We start from the raw sequence: 15,904 nt of genomic DNA, 5'->3' as shown, positions 1-15,904 counted from the left end.
ATTACCGTAGATAATGAAATCCCTAAATTGTACATTGAGAAACATTGTTCTTAAACTGCTTGACTATTTGCTCATGCAGTTGTTCACAAAGGGGTGAATTTCACCCTACCTTTACTTGCAGAACTGAGCCTTTCGGGGATGTACCTTTTATACCCAATCGTGACACGCACCTGTTTCCAATTAACTCGTTCACCTGTGGAATCACCTTTTTTGTGCATTCCTCAGCTTTGCCAGTCATTTTGTTGTCCCTGTCCCAGCTTTATTGGAATGAGTTGCAGACATCAAATTCAAACTGGGAGAATGTTTGCAAAAAACAATGACGTACATCAGTTTTGAACATTAAATATCTTGTCTTTGTAATATATTAAATTGAGTATAGTTTGAAAATAATTTGCAAATCATTATATTCTGTTTTTATTTACATTTTACACAATGAGCCAACTTAATTGGAATTTGGGTTTGAGAATTTGCAAATCATTATATTCTGTTTTTATTTACATTTTACACAATGAGCAAACTTAATTGGAATTTGGGCTTGGTCTCTGCCCAAACTTCCCCTGGTGTGCAGTCTTACTTGAAACAAAATCCTTGTCGCAGCCTTCATTCCAAGATTCCTCTCCTCTGTGTTTGTGTGTCTAGTTAGTTGTGTATCTTGTTTGTTTGGGTGTCTATCTAGCAGCCATTGTCCAAAGTCTGTCATTTTTTTGCTTGACTACTAAGACAGAAATCACACCTTTTTCCAGCTTTTACATGCCATAACCACTATAAAATTAAGTAGAACATTGTTCTTTTTTGTGTATACATTTTAGAAACATTTCGTTTGAATACATTTGTTGAGCCAGTTAATTTGTTAGGTTTTTTAATATAATGCCCTTTAAAACTAACTTTTTCCAGTTATTTTAAGAATTTTTTGTTTTATTTTATTTTTTCAATGGATGTTTGTTGTCTACAACTACTATTTGTTTCAATGCAGTTTGTCTGCCATGTTGTTATAAAAAAATATAGCGCTCAACCTTTTAGGTAAATACCCATAAAATTCCCACATTACGTTGCCACAATTTATTTTCTTCATTTAGCGTGGCCTATGACTTAACATACTGTATAACATTGTTTTTTTTTCCCAACATACATTTTCATTTCCAAGTTTATGGAGTATATTGTGGCTCAAAACGAAATAGGACACTGAAAGGGGAAGTTTGTATTTTAAGTTTTGAGAGTGCACAAGAATGATTAACAATTTGACAGTCGACAGTCTCTGGTTTCCTTGGGTGCAATGATTTCTTAAAAATAAAAATAGAGGTACATGATGGGGCCAGAAAGGGCATTCCCCCCCCCCTCAAATAGCATTTTTCTCATGTCCTACTGTCAGGTTCACACTGAGAGTTTTAACAAACATGACAAAAAGGGATTTTTGAAATTACAAACTTCCCGTTGTCTACTTTTGTTGTCCAATTTTCCATTCAATCTCTATAAATGGAGAGCTTAGAAGTACTTAAGGGAATAGAACTTAATTCTTCGTGTCTCTGTCTCTGTCAATAGTCAATCAGTTCCGCCCTCGATTGGACTTACTGTTCCTTTGTGTTCAAGTGGATTCTGTCTTCTAGTTTCTGTTTTGAAACATACTGTATGTGACTTCTTTGTCTGTTTCCTTATTAATGTGAGTAAGTGTGAATGACAAAAGCTCTATTCATCTCATTCTTCTTCACCCTCCTTTAACCAACAGTTCCATCTGTATGACAGTTGGTGTGTTGTCTCATTTTTGGACTTATCTTTCCCTTTTTAATTTCCTATGTTCGCCTTCTCATACATGGTAAGACTAAAGTGCTTGTGTGTGTGTGAGTGCATGAACGTAGCTTCAAGAAGGACCCCGTACTGTGTGTGTAATTTCGTGTTTGCACATGTTTCTAGACCTCTCTGTGCCCTGCACAGGAGGAGGAGATATGCAAAGAGGTTCACCAAGCCGAGAGATTGGTAGAAATGGAAAGACAGGAGTGAAGGAATGGGATGGGGGGTATATATGAAAAAAACATGATGATAACAAAAGCAGCTCAGATTTCACAGACGTACATTTCATCAATCATGTGAATAAGTTATTGTGATTATGCATGGTGGTGGCAGGCCAAGTGGTGTGATGGTGGGGGTGATTACCATACACCATAAAGGCTGCTTTCTTATCTCACAGATACTGATTAGTTTCTGTCTGCAGATAGCCTCTCACTCTTAACTCCTTCCTGCACCCACGCACACATGCTGCCACTGTCTCTGAATGGATGTAAACACACATGCCAACATACTTACTTATAATCATTTACACTGGTTTATTTTTTTTATATGAAACTTATGAGGTGGCAGTGGGCCGCCAAAGTTTTATAGAGGTTTTCATTTAAAATTTGTTTGTATAAACAGCCCGTGACAGTCAAAAAAGCAGTGTTCTCTTGGCTAGAGAGACATCGTAATCCCTTAACCAAGCCATGCTAAAGCATAGGTATGGAAAGTGTTAGCCCAGTAGTAGTTAGTGTTCATTGGCTCTTAATGGGGAGAAGGTAAACCAAAAGTGTCATTGTTTTGGTACTCTAGCTCAATTTCCACCAAAGCTGGCCTTCACATGAAAGTAGAAATCAATAGGAGGAGGTGAAAAATTAGCTCCGTATGAAAGACCTCGCTTTGTCTCTCAAGCAGGTGATTAATAATTACTCTTTTCTCTTGCACACGCACTCTCTCTTGCTCAGATATTTAATGTCAACTCATTTGGTAAGCAGGCTAGGCTGCTGCACCCACCGCGCTGTCTGAGGGGTGGCTGCATGCGAGAAGCGTGCATTGGACACATTAAGGCCTCCTGACAGGGGCCCGGGTGAAATAAGTGAAATTAATGGAGCTCCTTTCATGTCGGACAAGGCCGCGGCACCCCTTTCACACCGCGTACAGTCGCCGAAAAGTCAATACTTTTTTATTACTCCTCGCTTGCCCTACATTCTCCGCTACAAGTGCTCTGCTCACTAATTGGTTTCGGTTTGCCGAGAAGGAGGGCGCGAAAAAGCAGGAGAAAGACAGGGAGAGGAGTCTGTCCCTGAGAAGGCAGAAACAAATAAATCAATCTATTTTTTTTTTGCAGCATCTTTTTTCTCTCTCCATTGAGGAGCAATGTGTCGACAAGGTACAGTCGAGACCCCAAAAAAATGTGAGGGTAAATGGTTGGTTAGAGCATGCTTGCTCCCCAGAGAGCATAATGATATCCAGGAGACTGTTAATGGGGACGAGTAGTTTAAGTGGTCTGGGGGCCTTGGCTAGGTCACCCCTCGGGGTTTTCTCCATCATCCGTACGTGTTTCTGGAAAATTCTTTGATAGATTTGCAGAAACATCAAAGTCATCTACTATGAATATAAAAAGTCTACACTCACCTGTTCAAATGCCACATTTTTGTGATATAAATAAGAACAAGATAAATCATATAAAAACTTTTTCCGTTAATGTGACCTAACCCTGTAAAATCCGAATTTTCTTTTTTATTTTGTTTTATTTTTATTTTCCCCCCAAGATAAGAAGTAAAAATAATCAACTGAGATGTTTGTACAACTGGGCGCCTATGGCTCAGTAGGTAGAGCAGGGGTCACTGGTTCGAATCCCGGCTACGACGGTCCGTATGTCGAAATGTCCTTGGGCAAGACACTGAACCCTAATTTGCTGCCAGTGGGCCTGGCTGCGCCTTGCATTGCAGCAGCCGCCCATTAGTTTATGAATGTGTGTGTGTGAATGGGTGAATGTGAGGCTTTGTAAAGCGCTTTGGTCACTGTGATGATGTACATAAAGTGCAGTCTATTTACCATTTCTGTTCACACCTTCTTATAACTAGGGATGTGGCTGTGTTCAGAATTAACCAATCACATTCAAACTTACATTAAATGAGAATCAGCACACTCCTGCCACCATTTAAGTTGCCTCTGATTAACCCCAAATAAATTCCAGATGTTCTAGAAGGCTTTTCCTGACATTTTTTTCTTTTTTTCTTTTGAGTTGTGTGATGTTAATTGATATTTAGACCTGTTACACCTTGTCTCAGGTCGCCGTTCCAGCTGAAGAAAAACTGCCCCAAGCATGATTCTGCCACCACCATGCTTCACTATAGGTATGGTGTTCTTTGGGTGATGAGCAGCGTTGTGTTTGCGTCAAACATACATTTTGAATTATGGCTAAAATCTCCAACCTTGATTTCATCAAACCATAACCCATTTTCCCATGTGTGTTTGGGAGAGCTAGAACTGGAAGGTGGAAGGAAATATGAACAGTTCCATATACCAGTCAGTGTCGGCACAAAACCTTTGGGCTTCTGCTACTAAGCAAAAAAAAATAAGTAAAAATGTCAGGAAAAATCTACTAGAACATATAACATTTATTTAGGGTTAATCAGTGGCAATCTTAAATGATGACAGGTGTGTGGTGACTCCCATTTAACATGAGTTTGAATGTGAATTCAATTGAGTTGTACAGGTTATACAGCAGGTGGCATAAAAGGTAAAAAATATTTTTGAAATGGTTGATCTTCGTAATTTTTTTATATATCACAAAAACTTGATACAGGGTGTATAGACTTTTTATTACCATTCTATGTGCACACAAATAGCTAACATTTTCTTAGCTCACTAATGACATTTTACATAGGCATTACCTCAGCGTAATTCAAAGTTTTTTTCAGCAGAATAAATTTTATTGTTAATCACCTGCTCCAAGGTATCAAAGGTTGTCAGCACTTGATTTATACAAAAAAAGTAAGGGCGATGAACTCTTATTTTTCATCTAGTGATTATTCGCTTATCCGCAAAACAAAATGAATCGGAGTTCTGCTTTGATCTGATGGTCAACGGCAGAACTCATTGTGCAAAACTTTTACCTGCATCACTTGTCTCACAAACAGAGAAGCTATTAGAGAATTAACAGGAAATGAAAGAAAAATTAAGATACAAGTTAGTCAGCATTTTAGAGATGCTTCTCTGTATGATGCAGTACAACTGTACACAATTGAAAACTCCAACCACAATAATAAACATTATTAAATTAATACCTTTCTCACGGTGTCAGTCAAAATTTAGAATTCATAATGACATATTGTTACAGCTTTTTTATAGCTCTTGTTTTGACTATCACCGGTGTGCATACTGCATTTTTTCAGCTTATTTATGCTATTGTTGCTGTAGCTCAAACAACAAACCAATGGCCAGTTTGAAGGATTTGAAGTTGGAAAAATCTTTTCAATCTGCAATTAGACTGTGTGTGTGTGTGCGCTTGTTGGTGTGTACTGTATGTGTGCTGTCTGCCAGTATGCTGTGCACTGTTGTGCTAAACTCAAGTGGCAGGGGGGTTAGCCTCTTTCAGAAACGGCAAAGCCACAAATTGATGTGACACTTTGAACCCCCGTCCTCCCTCCCCGCAAGCCCACCTCATCCCCTCCCTCCCACGCACACACACACACACACACACACACACACTAATCGGCCTCCAGTTAGAGGGAAATTCCACCAGTCTTGTTTTCTTGCTGCACCCCAGCTTTCGCAGCTATAGTGTGTGCACGAGGGTAGGTTTAAGGGTGGGGTTCGAGCATCATTGTTTTTGGGTTGTTTTTTTTTTGCCTTGCTAGTGTATGTGTGTGAGTGAAAGAGCTGTCACAGAGGGCTGGCATCACCATCCACTTTGCCATCTCTTCCCCAGCTTGACAAGTCCCTGCTCCCTGCCCCTTGGCATACACGATGCACACACAAAAAACGGCAAGTGCCCCTATGCCACTCTCACTCTTCAGTCAAACATACAGTATAGTGATATGTGAGCACACCACTGAGACAATTGCATTCATTAAATGCACCTAATGAAGACAGATTTACAACTACATGCTGCTAAACCAGCTCTCCACTTTAAAATCAAATCTTTCCACGGTAAAGGTAGCAAGTGACTTAAAACTTAAGATTTACTGAAAGTGATAATTTGTCAACTTTTTGGAAAAAAATATTCATGTGACAGTTTTGTATATACGTTTGTCCGTTTATTTGTTCGCATTCCCTTCATGGAAGTTGTCGGTGTCAGATCACGGAGGGCCACTGTTTGTTACAAGGACAGGCTTGTCCCCGCCCCCGGGCGTCGGCGCTACGATGATTGTCGTGACGATGTAGTGTGAGTGACAGGCGGGATCACATGTGTTAGCCGCGGAGCAGGAAGCTCCAACAGCCTCAGTCCGTGACATTAGTTTGTCCTTCATCAAAACTTTTCACTCGTTTACAACTACCACTCACTCACTCCGCCTCAAAATCTCACTTTTTTTTTTTTTAACCATCTGTGCTCCCCTTATTGTGATCTGATCGACATCTTGTATTTCTACAACTGCACCTCATGTGCCATATATTTTATGTCATCACACAGTTGATCTGTTAGGAGATCAACTGTTCTCCTAACAGTTGATCTGTTAGGAGAACAGATTGTAATCCACACGCACAGGATTGAATGCACCATTTGGTAGTTTTATGTCAGGTTATGCTTTTGTGTGTACTTGTGCATTTGGTGAGCAACCTTCCTTTTTTTTTGTACAACACTGCAGACAAGGAGGTCCGTTTCGGGGATTCATCATTAGTCTTCTTTCGGTAATGTTGCTTGTTAGAGCCATGATAAAGAGCCTCTCTTAGTTCCACCAGGACTGTGCTCTCACACACACACACACACACACACACATGTAACTATTGAAGTCGTTTTATCAAGAAAACCATGTTACACTAACCTGGAATGTCACCACTCTGGCAGGGAAGGAGCCCGAGCTGGTGTGTGAGGTTGAGAAGTTCAGACTAGATAAAGTCGGGCTCGCCTCCACACATGGCTTGGGCTCTGGTACCACTCCTCTTGAGAGGGGTTGGACTCTTTTCCACTCTGGAGTTGCCCATGCTGAGAGTCAGCAAGCAGTTTTTTGTATACTTTTTGCCCCCCACCCCGGCTCGGCGCCTGTACATTGGGGTTCACCCGGTGGATGAGATGGTTTGAGTCGCTGAACTTACGGCCATACTACCCTGAGATCGACCGATCTCGGAAGCTAAGCAGGGGCGGGCCTGGTTAGTACTTGGGTGGGAGACCGCCTGGGAATACCAGGTGCTGTAAGCTTTTTCACTTTAGATTCTCGTGGAATCGTTTTCTTATCGGTGGTTGACCTAAATTATAATGCAGTCATTGAGACATAAAGACATTGACAAAAAGCAGTCACTGAGCAATTAAGGGTTGTTAGTTATCTGGTAATGCCAGTACATTTTTTTTGACAATTGTGCAAAAAGATGCAGAGTCCTCTAGCATTTAGAGCAGTTCGAAAGACTAATATTGCAATAGTTATACTTATTGCCCCCCACCCCGGCTCGGCGCCTGTACATTGGGGTTCACCCGGTGGATGAGATGGTTTGCCAATGCGCCAAACAGCAGTTCAGAGTACCCACCCTTTTTGGAGTCCTTAGAGAGGGTGCTGGAGAGCGCTCCCGCTGGGGACTCCATCATTCTGCTGGGGGACTTCAGTGCTCACGTGGACAATGACGGTGAGACCTGGAAGGGTGTGATTTGGAGGTACGCCCCCCGATCAGAACCAGAGTGGTGTTCGGTTATTGGACTTCTGTGCTCACCACACATTGTCCATAACGAACACCATGTTCAAGCATAAGGGTCCACACGTGCACTTGGCACCAGGACACCCTAGGTCTCAGTTCTATGATCGACTTTGTGGTCATGTCATCGGACCTGCGGCCGCATGTCTTGGACACTCTGGTGAAGAGGGGGGCGGAGCTGTCAACTCATCACCACCTAGTGGTGAGTTGGCTCCGAAGGTGGGGGAGGATGCCGGTCCGACCTGGCAGGCCCAAATGTATTGTGAGGGTCTGCTGGGAACGTCTGGCAGAATCCCGTGAGAAGTTTCAACTCCCACCTCTGGCAGAACTTCACCCACGTCTCAGGGGGGCCGGGGGACATTCAGTCCGAATGGACCATGTTCCACATCTCTATTGCTGAGACGGCCGACCGGAGTTGTGGCAGTAAGGTAGTCGGTGCCTGTCGTGGCGGCATTCCCCCAACCCTTTGGTGGACATCAGCGGTGAGGGATGCTGTCAAGCTGTCCTATCGGGCCTTTTTGGCCTCTGGGACTCCTAAGCCAGCTGATGGGTATCGGCTGGCCAAGTGGAATGCAGCTTTTGTGGTCGTTGAGGCCAAAAGTCGGACGTGAGAGGAGTTCAGTTAGGCCACGGAGAAAGACTTCCGGACGGCTTCGAGGAAAATCCGGTCCACCAACCGGCATCTCAGGAGGGGGAAGCAGTGCACCATCAACACTGTGTATATTGGGGATATGGCGCTGCTGACCTCGACTCGGGACGTTGTGAGCCGGTGGGGAGAATACTTCGAAGACCTCCTCAATTCCACCGACACGCCTTCCCATGAGGAAGCAGAGTCTGGGTTCTCTGAGGCGGGCTCTCCTATCTCTGGGGTTGAGGTCACCGAATTGGTTAAAAGGCTCCTCGGTGGCAAGGCCCCGGGGGGGGGGGGAGATTCGTCCGGAATTCCTAAAGACTCTGGATGTTGTAGGGCTGTCCTGGTTGACACGCCTCTGCAACATCGTATGGACATCGGGGACAGTGCCTCTGGATTGGGACACTGGGGTGGCGGTCCCCCTTTTTAATAAGGGCGACCGGAGGGTGTGTTCCAACTACAGGGGGATCACACTCCTCAGCCTCCCTGTTTAGGTCTATTCAGGGGTGCTGTAGAGGAGGGTCCGTCGCGAATCACAGATTCAGGAGGAGCAGTGTGGTTTTCGTTCTGGCCGTGGAACAGTGGACCAGCTCTTTACCCTCGGCAGTGTCCTTGTGGGTGCATGGGAGTTCACCCGACAAATCTACATGTGTTTTGTGGACTTGGAGAAGGCGTTCGACCGTGTCGCTCGTGTTGTCCTGTGGGGGATGCTTCGGGAGTATGGAGTACCGAACCCCCTGATACGGGCTGTTCGGTCCCTGTACGACCGGTCTCAGAGTTTGATTCGCATTGCTGGCAGTAAGTCGGACTCATTTCCAGTGAGGGTTGGACTCCGCCAAGGCTGCCCTTTGTCACCGATTCTGTTCATAACTTTTATGGACAGAATTTCTAGGGGCAGCCGAGGCGTAGAGGGGGTCAAGTTTGGTGGCCTCAGTATTGCATCTTTGCTTTTTGCAGATGATGTGGTTCTATTGGCTTCATCAGGCCGTGATCTCCAACTCTCACTGGAGCGGTTCACAACCGAGTGTGAAGCGGCTGGGATGAGAATCAGCACTTTTAAATCTGAGACCATGGTCCTCAGTCGGAAAAGGGTGGCGTGCCCACTCCAGGTCGGAGATGAGATCCTTCCCCAAGTGGAGGAGTTCAAATATCTTGGGGTCTTGTTCACAAGGGAGGGAAGAATGGAACGGGAGATCGACAGACTGATCGGTGCAGCGTCTGCAGTGATCCGGACTTTGTATCGGTCCGTTGTGGTAAAGAAGGAGCTAAGCCGAAAGGCGAAGCTCTCAATTTACCGGTCGATCTTCGTTCCTACCCTCACCTATGGTCATGAGCTGTGGGTCGTGACCGAAAGAACGAGATCCCGGATACAAGCGGCCGAAATGAATTTCCTCCGCAGGGTGTCCGGGCTCTCCCTTAGAGAGAGGGTGAGAAGCTCTGTCATCCGGGAGGGGCTCAGAGTAGAGGCGCTGCTCCTCCGCATTGAGAGGAGCCAGATGAGGTGGCTCGGGCATCTGTTTAGGATGCCTCCAGGACGCCTCCCTGGTGAGGTGTTCCGGGCACGTCCCACCGTGAGGAGACCCCGGGCACGGCCCAGCATACGCTGGAGAGACTACATCTCTCGGCTTGCCTGGGAACGCCTCGGGATCCCCTCGGAAGAGCTGGAAGTGGCTGTGGAGAGGGAAGTCTTGGCTTCCCTGCTGCAGCTACTGCCGCCACAACCCGACTTCGGATAAGCGGAAGAAAATGGATGGATGGACCATGTTACACTATCCTCTAGTTTCCTTGTTGTGTATAGTGTTTGTCTCTTTTTATGTGCTTAGGGGCTCACTGAGTGATTCACCCATAATCTGAGAGATACACACACGTCAATTGGCATCTTATGAAAGTATATGGTGGCACCTAAAATTAAGTGCACATGAAGTCGTACGATTCGGACGACCAAACCTCAGCAAACTCACGCAAGACTTCAGTTCAGTTAGTGAGCATAAAAATGTTTAACCTCAGGCTATGGGTTTAGCTTTTTCTTTGGCTGCTGGTGGCTTTCTTTTTTTTTTGTTTTTTTTTTTTTGCAACACAGTCAAAAAGATGGCCCACCATTTTGTGTGTGATGTCACGTGAAACGTAAGCATAACGTGCCAGACCCTGGGCTACTTTGCGAGAGTTCCCTACATTTTGGCTTTTTCTTGGCCAATCTGTAATATTAATTCAAAATAAGGAACAGCCTTAATGAGGGTTTTTCAGAGAATAATGTGAGAGAATAACCACAAGTATCGCAGAAGTTCTCAAAAGAACACATTCTGACAATGAGTCACAGGTTTAAAAAATATGAAAATATTACGAGGGATCACAGCAAAACAGGAAACAACAGTCAGGGGGGGGGGGGGGGGGGGACTAGACAAGGAATAAATCTAAATCTCAGTGACGCTGATAAATGTACGCAAGCTGGTAGTTCCCTCATGCTCTTTGCCATAAGTGCCATCACTTTTGTTAGGGCAGTGTTAGATGTTTTTACAGTGGTTAACTTCTTCAACACCTGCAACAAGTAATAACTTCCATCGCAAGTCTTGAAAGTTAAGCCTGACTGTTTTCTGTTTTACGTCTCAAACCCTGGTGTGACAGTTAAGAATATTACCGTTAATTAAAACATACAGTACAGTGTAAAGTTAAAGATCATGATGGTGACATATTGATCTTGGAACAGAATATTTCTTTCCTTTTTTCAATCAGAACAAATGAGGTCGAAAAGCTTACTTTAAACGAGTCACATGACTGGATAAGAGCTTTGAAATTTCTTAAGACGTCTTTGACCTTCTTTGCAGAATTTACTGCAGGACTAATGATCGCCACCCTTCAATGGCGTCAACAAGGAGTACTGCATGATGAGAACTTTGAGTAGAGCTCCCGTACCATCAAGCCTCACTTGTCACACTCACAGAGCTGCAGGACGCCAAGCAGCAGGTTCAGCACAGTTTCTTCACTTCAAACAATAGACAAACTTGAAAGCATGCCCTACTCCACACATCTGTTTGGTTTACCTCCCTGGTGTCTTCATATCATCTTGCACTCAGGCTTCACAGTAGAACTCATCCAGTGGTCACTGGGTTGGAGAAGAAAGGGAGATGGCCTTTGTGTGTGTGTGTGTGTTGCCAAAGCTACTGTATGTGTGGTATGAATCCATGGACATTCCAGCTATGAACAACAGTGGTTAAAATTGTACACTGAATTTGAAACATTTTGTAGTGTATACCAACCACTGTAGTATAACTAAGAATTGTGCAACAAATGATGACTGATATACAACTTGTACACCAATTATATTCTACAGCTAAAGCATTGTATTTACTTTTAAATGCAAAAATAACATGACTTTAGCTGTATGAACATTGAAGTAGAATAATTTTTAAGAATAAAATTACGAATCAAGCCTTGACAAAGATAATTATCACTTTCTGATGTTGTCAAAAAGGTATGAAAGAAGACAAAATAAAATGCACCTAATAACAACCACTTCTATGTTGTCTTTTTACTTAGTTTCTCTTCCACAGGGTCATTTTATTGCTGTCGACACCAATATAGGTAACTACATCTGTTGATTATCAAGAACAGCCCAAAGCAACAGGTGATGATATAACCCTTCATTTATTGCCATTTTATCCCATCACAAGCCCAAAGAAAGTAATTCCTTAAATCACACAAACAAACATAGTGCAATAAAAGATGTATAACCCCAACTGCAAGGTTGTTTTAGCCAATCAAAAACTTGAAGTTCTTCACGGAAATGGCCGAATGACAATGAGTGTTGAATGTGCCCTCCACCACTGCACTGGATTGAGAATTTGATGCTAATACGGTAGTACCTCCACCTCCGAGTGACCTGATTTACAGGTTTTTCGTGACAGGAGCTGTCGCTAGGCTGATTTCTGCTGCGAGCAAAAAATAGTTCTTAGTTATAAGCGCTGTATGGTGGCAGAAAACTTCAACACAAGCAGAAGTTTGGTATATAGTGAACAAGTCTTCAAAAAAGAAACCAAGTGCTTGCTTCAAGCTGTTGATTGCTACTACAGATGAAACAAAAATAGAGCTTTTTGGCAATGCACACAAACAGTATGTTTCCAGACGGCGCGATTTACCCTTGAAGGAAAGGAACACCCTACCAACAGTCAAGCATAGTGGAGGATCCATATCTGCTTTTTTGCATCTGGTACTGGAGGCCTTGACTGTATCACAGGTATCATGAAATAAGAAAATTATCAAGAGATTTTAGAGCGAAATGTCTTAGCCAATGTAAGAGGCGAAGATCATTGCCAATAATGGTGAGCAGGACTGTAAAACTTTGGTTAACCATCAAATTTTCCAAACAGTGTTTCTCCACTGACCTAGAGTACAGTTTGTGTTTTGACAAAAGGACAATACATTTAGAAAAATATTTTTGAAAAATGCTCAAGCATATTTCCTCTCTTATGAGTCCACCCTCCCTCTCTATGCCACTGGGACTACCGCTGGCCTCCACTATAAGGCCTGGAAGGCTCAGCAGAGACGGAGCATTTAGTAATGGCTTCTTAATGGGCTCGTCGACAGCCACATTAGAGCGTTGTGCAGGCGGTGGGCGAGGCCGAGCTACGATATGCCAAGCCAGATGCCATGCCAGCTGTGGCACTCGGCTCACTCGTTCACACTCTCATTTGTGATCACATTTCTCAGACGGATGGATGTCATGTGCGCAAGAGCGTGCAAGCAGATACACATTTGTTGCCCTTTACCAGCGCCTGCCAGGAAATATCATTTTAATCTGCCGTTCCACATTTTCTATGTCGCATCTGTTACGATCATCAAGTGCCGCCCATTTTATAAAGGAAATGATTATTTTCTTCTTTTAAGTGTTGGCCGTCACTACCGTCTGTTAATATGTTGCTTTATATCGTCCTGCTGTTTGGAATTTGAGGCTCTTTACTGTGCTCATAACCGTTTTGCTTTTCTTACTGTGGGTTCAAAGGGGAAGATGACATCTTGTGGAAACATTAATTTGCCGTGCTCAATGCTTGAGCACTTGTCACAAATGGCCAGACCACAGCATACCCATACGGACTTGAAGTACACTGAAGTCTCGAAGTCTTTGTTCACCGTTAAATTTGAGTTTTAGCAATGATTTACAGTGGTGCCTTCAGATACCAGGTACCACCTGGCCATGGAACAGCTGAGCAGCCAATTGTCCCATCACTTTTGGTCCCTTAAATAGAAGAAGGCACATATTCAGACTGTTGTAATTCCTACAACGTTCGCCTAATTTGGATGTAAAAACCCTAATTTTGCTTGTTTCATTTCAAATCCATTATGGTTGTGTTTGGAGTCAAAAATACTTGAATTGTCTCAATGTCCTAATATTTATGGACCTGACTACCCCTTCATCAGTGAAGTACGGTGGTGGTAGTGCCATAGCGTGGGCATGTATGGCTACCAATGGAACTGCTTCTATTGTTTTTTTATTGATAATGTGACTCTTGACAAAAGCATCAGGATGAATTCTGAAGTGTTTGGATCAATATCATCTTCTCATATTCAACCAAATGCTTCAGAACCTATTGGGCGATGCTTCACAGTGTGACCCGAAGCCTACTGTGAAAGAAACCAGTTTGGTTTTTTTTAAGGCAAAAAAAGTGAAATTTTATTCAATGGCATTTCAATTTCGTTCACCTGATTTGGATGTATACCCTCAAAATCACACTGAATGTCTGGGGTTAAAGCACAACTTGTTTGTTTCTTTTCAAGTCCATCGTGGTGGTGTTTTTGGCCAGAAAGATAAGAATTGTCTATTGCGTCGATGTCCCAATATTTATGGACCAGACTGAATTGTATGTTAGTATTAAGCTGGTGGGCCGTTCTTAATGCAGCGTTGTTTGGTTGTTTTAAGTGCGCAACGTGTAATTGTCTGGTTTTATGTTTACTTTTTCAATAAACGTCAACTTGCATTGGTGGGAAAAAAACAGTTTGAAAGCAGTCTTTTGAAGAATTGTTCTTTATTTGCCAAACTGGTGCTGTTTGTGAAGTGGGTTGAATTGAGTTCACTGCCACCAAACAGTGCTGATACTTTTTCCCGCAAGTCAAAGAAAATAATAAGCCCAACGACGGCGTGTAGGTTTGCTCACTCGTATCTCAAGGCCCCACTGTATTTTACTCACCTTATTTAGCTACATGGGACCTAGTTAGCTACACGGGAAGGGTGCTTGTATTTGATCATATTATGCCAGTGTACCTAAAGAAGTGTCCAGTAAGTGAGCATATCCATTAGCTGATCCGTAACTTAACATAAAGGTTAAGTACAACTTTTCACCTTTTACATGTAAAGCTGCAAAATAGCAGTGATCTATCTGGCGGCAGATGCCTTTAAAAAAGAAGACGCACATTAGGTAAGGGGAGGAAGAAGATTCAAGGATACAAGTCATGGCAGTAAATGGGGAGAAGAGAGCGGGAAGTAAAGAAGAAAAAAGTAAAGCTAAAAGGTTGGTTAAAAAGTGGGAGGAGTGATTAAATGACTACATGGATGATTGGATCAATTAATGAATGCTAATGTGCTTCGGTGTCATTACCAAAGGTCTTACAGGTCTCCAGCAGGGGGAGCCAAGTGTTAGTTAGAATGGAACATGGTGTTTGTATGTTTGTGTTAGTCTTTGTAGTTCCATCCATTTTCCGTACTGCTTATCCTGAAGCCTATCCCCAGCTGAATCTGGGCGAGAGGTGGGGTACACCCCAAATTGGTCACCAGCCAATCACAAGGCACACATAAACAAACAACCCTTCGCACTCTCATGCAAGCCTACGGACAATTTAGAGTCTTCAATTCACCTACCATGCATGTTTTTGGAATGTGGGACGTTGGCATGGGGAGAACATGCAAACTCCACACAGGCGAGGCCGGATTTGAGCTGGGTCCTCAGAACTGTGAGGCAGATGTGCTAACCGTGCCGCCCGTCTTTGTACTTGTGTAAATGGAAAAAGTCAGAAGGTGGTTCTTTGTTTCCGCATCTGATCAGGCCAAAGCAAATTTCCCTGCATCAGCGATGAGCGAGTGTGATGTGGATACATAAGGAATAATGTATGCGTGTATATGTGTGGGCAGTACAGTACATGTCAGGCACTACGTGAATGTGTGTGTATTGGCAGCTGATAGCATTTCACGAGTTGAAGCCTTGAATATAGCAGGCCTTCCCTAGACGCTGTATCGACAGCTGCCAATTGTCACTGCGCTGACTGACAGTGTTGTATTGATGGAAGGGAGCCGCTGACAGAGAGATGGAGGACGAAACAAAAGGGAAACAATTGGCGGAGAGACAGTAAAAAGTGCACAGGAAAGGTGCACTGAGAATGCTGACTGGGTGCCAATGAAACTTTGTCAAGGTCACGGACAATAGAAGACACCAGTACCTCAGGAGGTCACCTTATTACACTGTTTCCCAAACTTGATTGAGCCAAAGCACATATTTTGCGATAGAAAACCTCACGGCACACCATCAAACCTGTACAACTCAACTGGGAAAAAAGTGACATTGTTTTAAGGGGAGAAGTATCAAGAAACAACTCACATAATTTGGTTGCACAGGTGTGCACAGCCTCTTATAACTGGGATGCTGCTCTTCACAACTAACCACTTACAATCACAAT

General features: G+C 43.4%; 1 pseudogene; it reads left to right on the top strand.

Annotated features, from left to right (window-relative positions):
- The first annotated feature begins 7,020 nt into the window (after positions 1-7,020).
- On the top strand, positions 7,021-7,129 carry LOC133399442 (5S ribosomal RNA; annotated as a pseudogene).
- Positions 7,130-15,904: the final 8,775 nt, after the last annotated feature.

This window comes from Phycodurus eques, chromosome 2, assembly GCF_024500275.1.
Source record: "Phycodurus eques isolate BA_2022a chromosome 2, UOR_Pequ_1.1, whole genome shotgun sequence".
NCBI classification, from domain to species: domain Eukaryota; kingdom Metazoa; phylum Chordata; class Actinopteri; order Syngnathiformes; family Syngnathidae; genus Phycodurus; species Phycodurus eques.
This window is presented reverse-complemented; position numbering and strand designations above follow the sequence as displayed.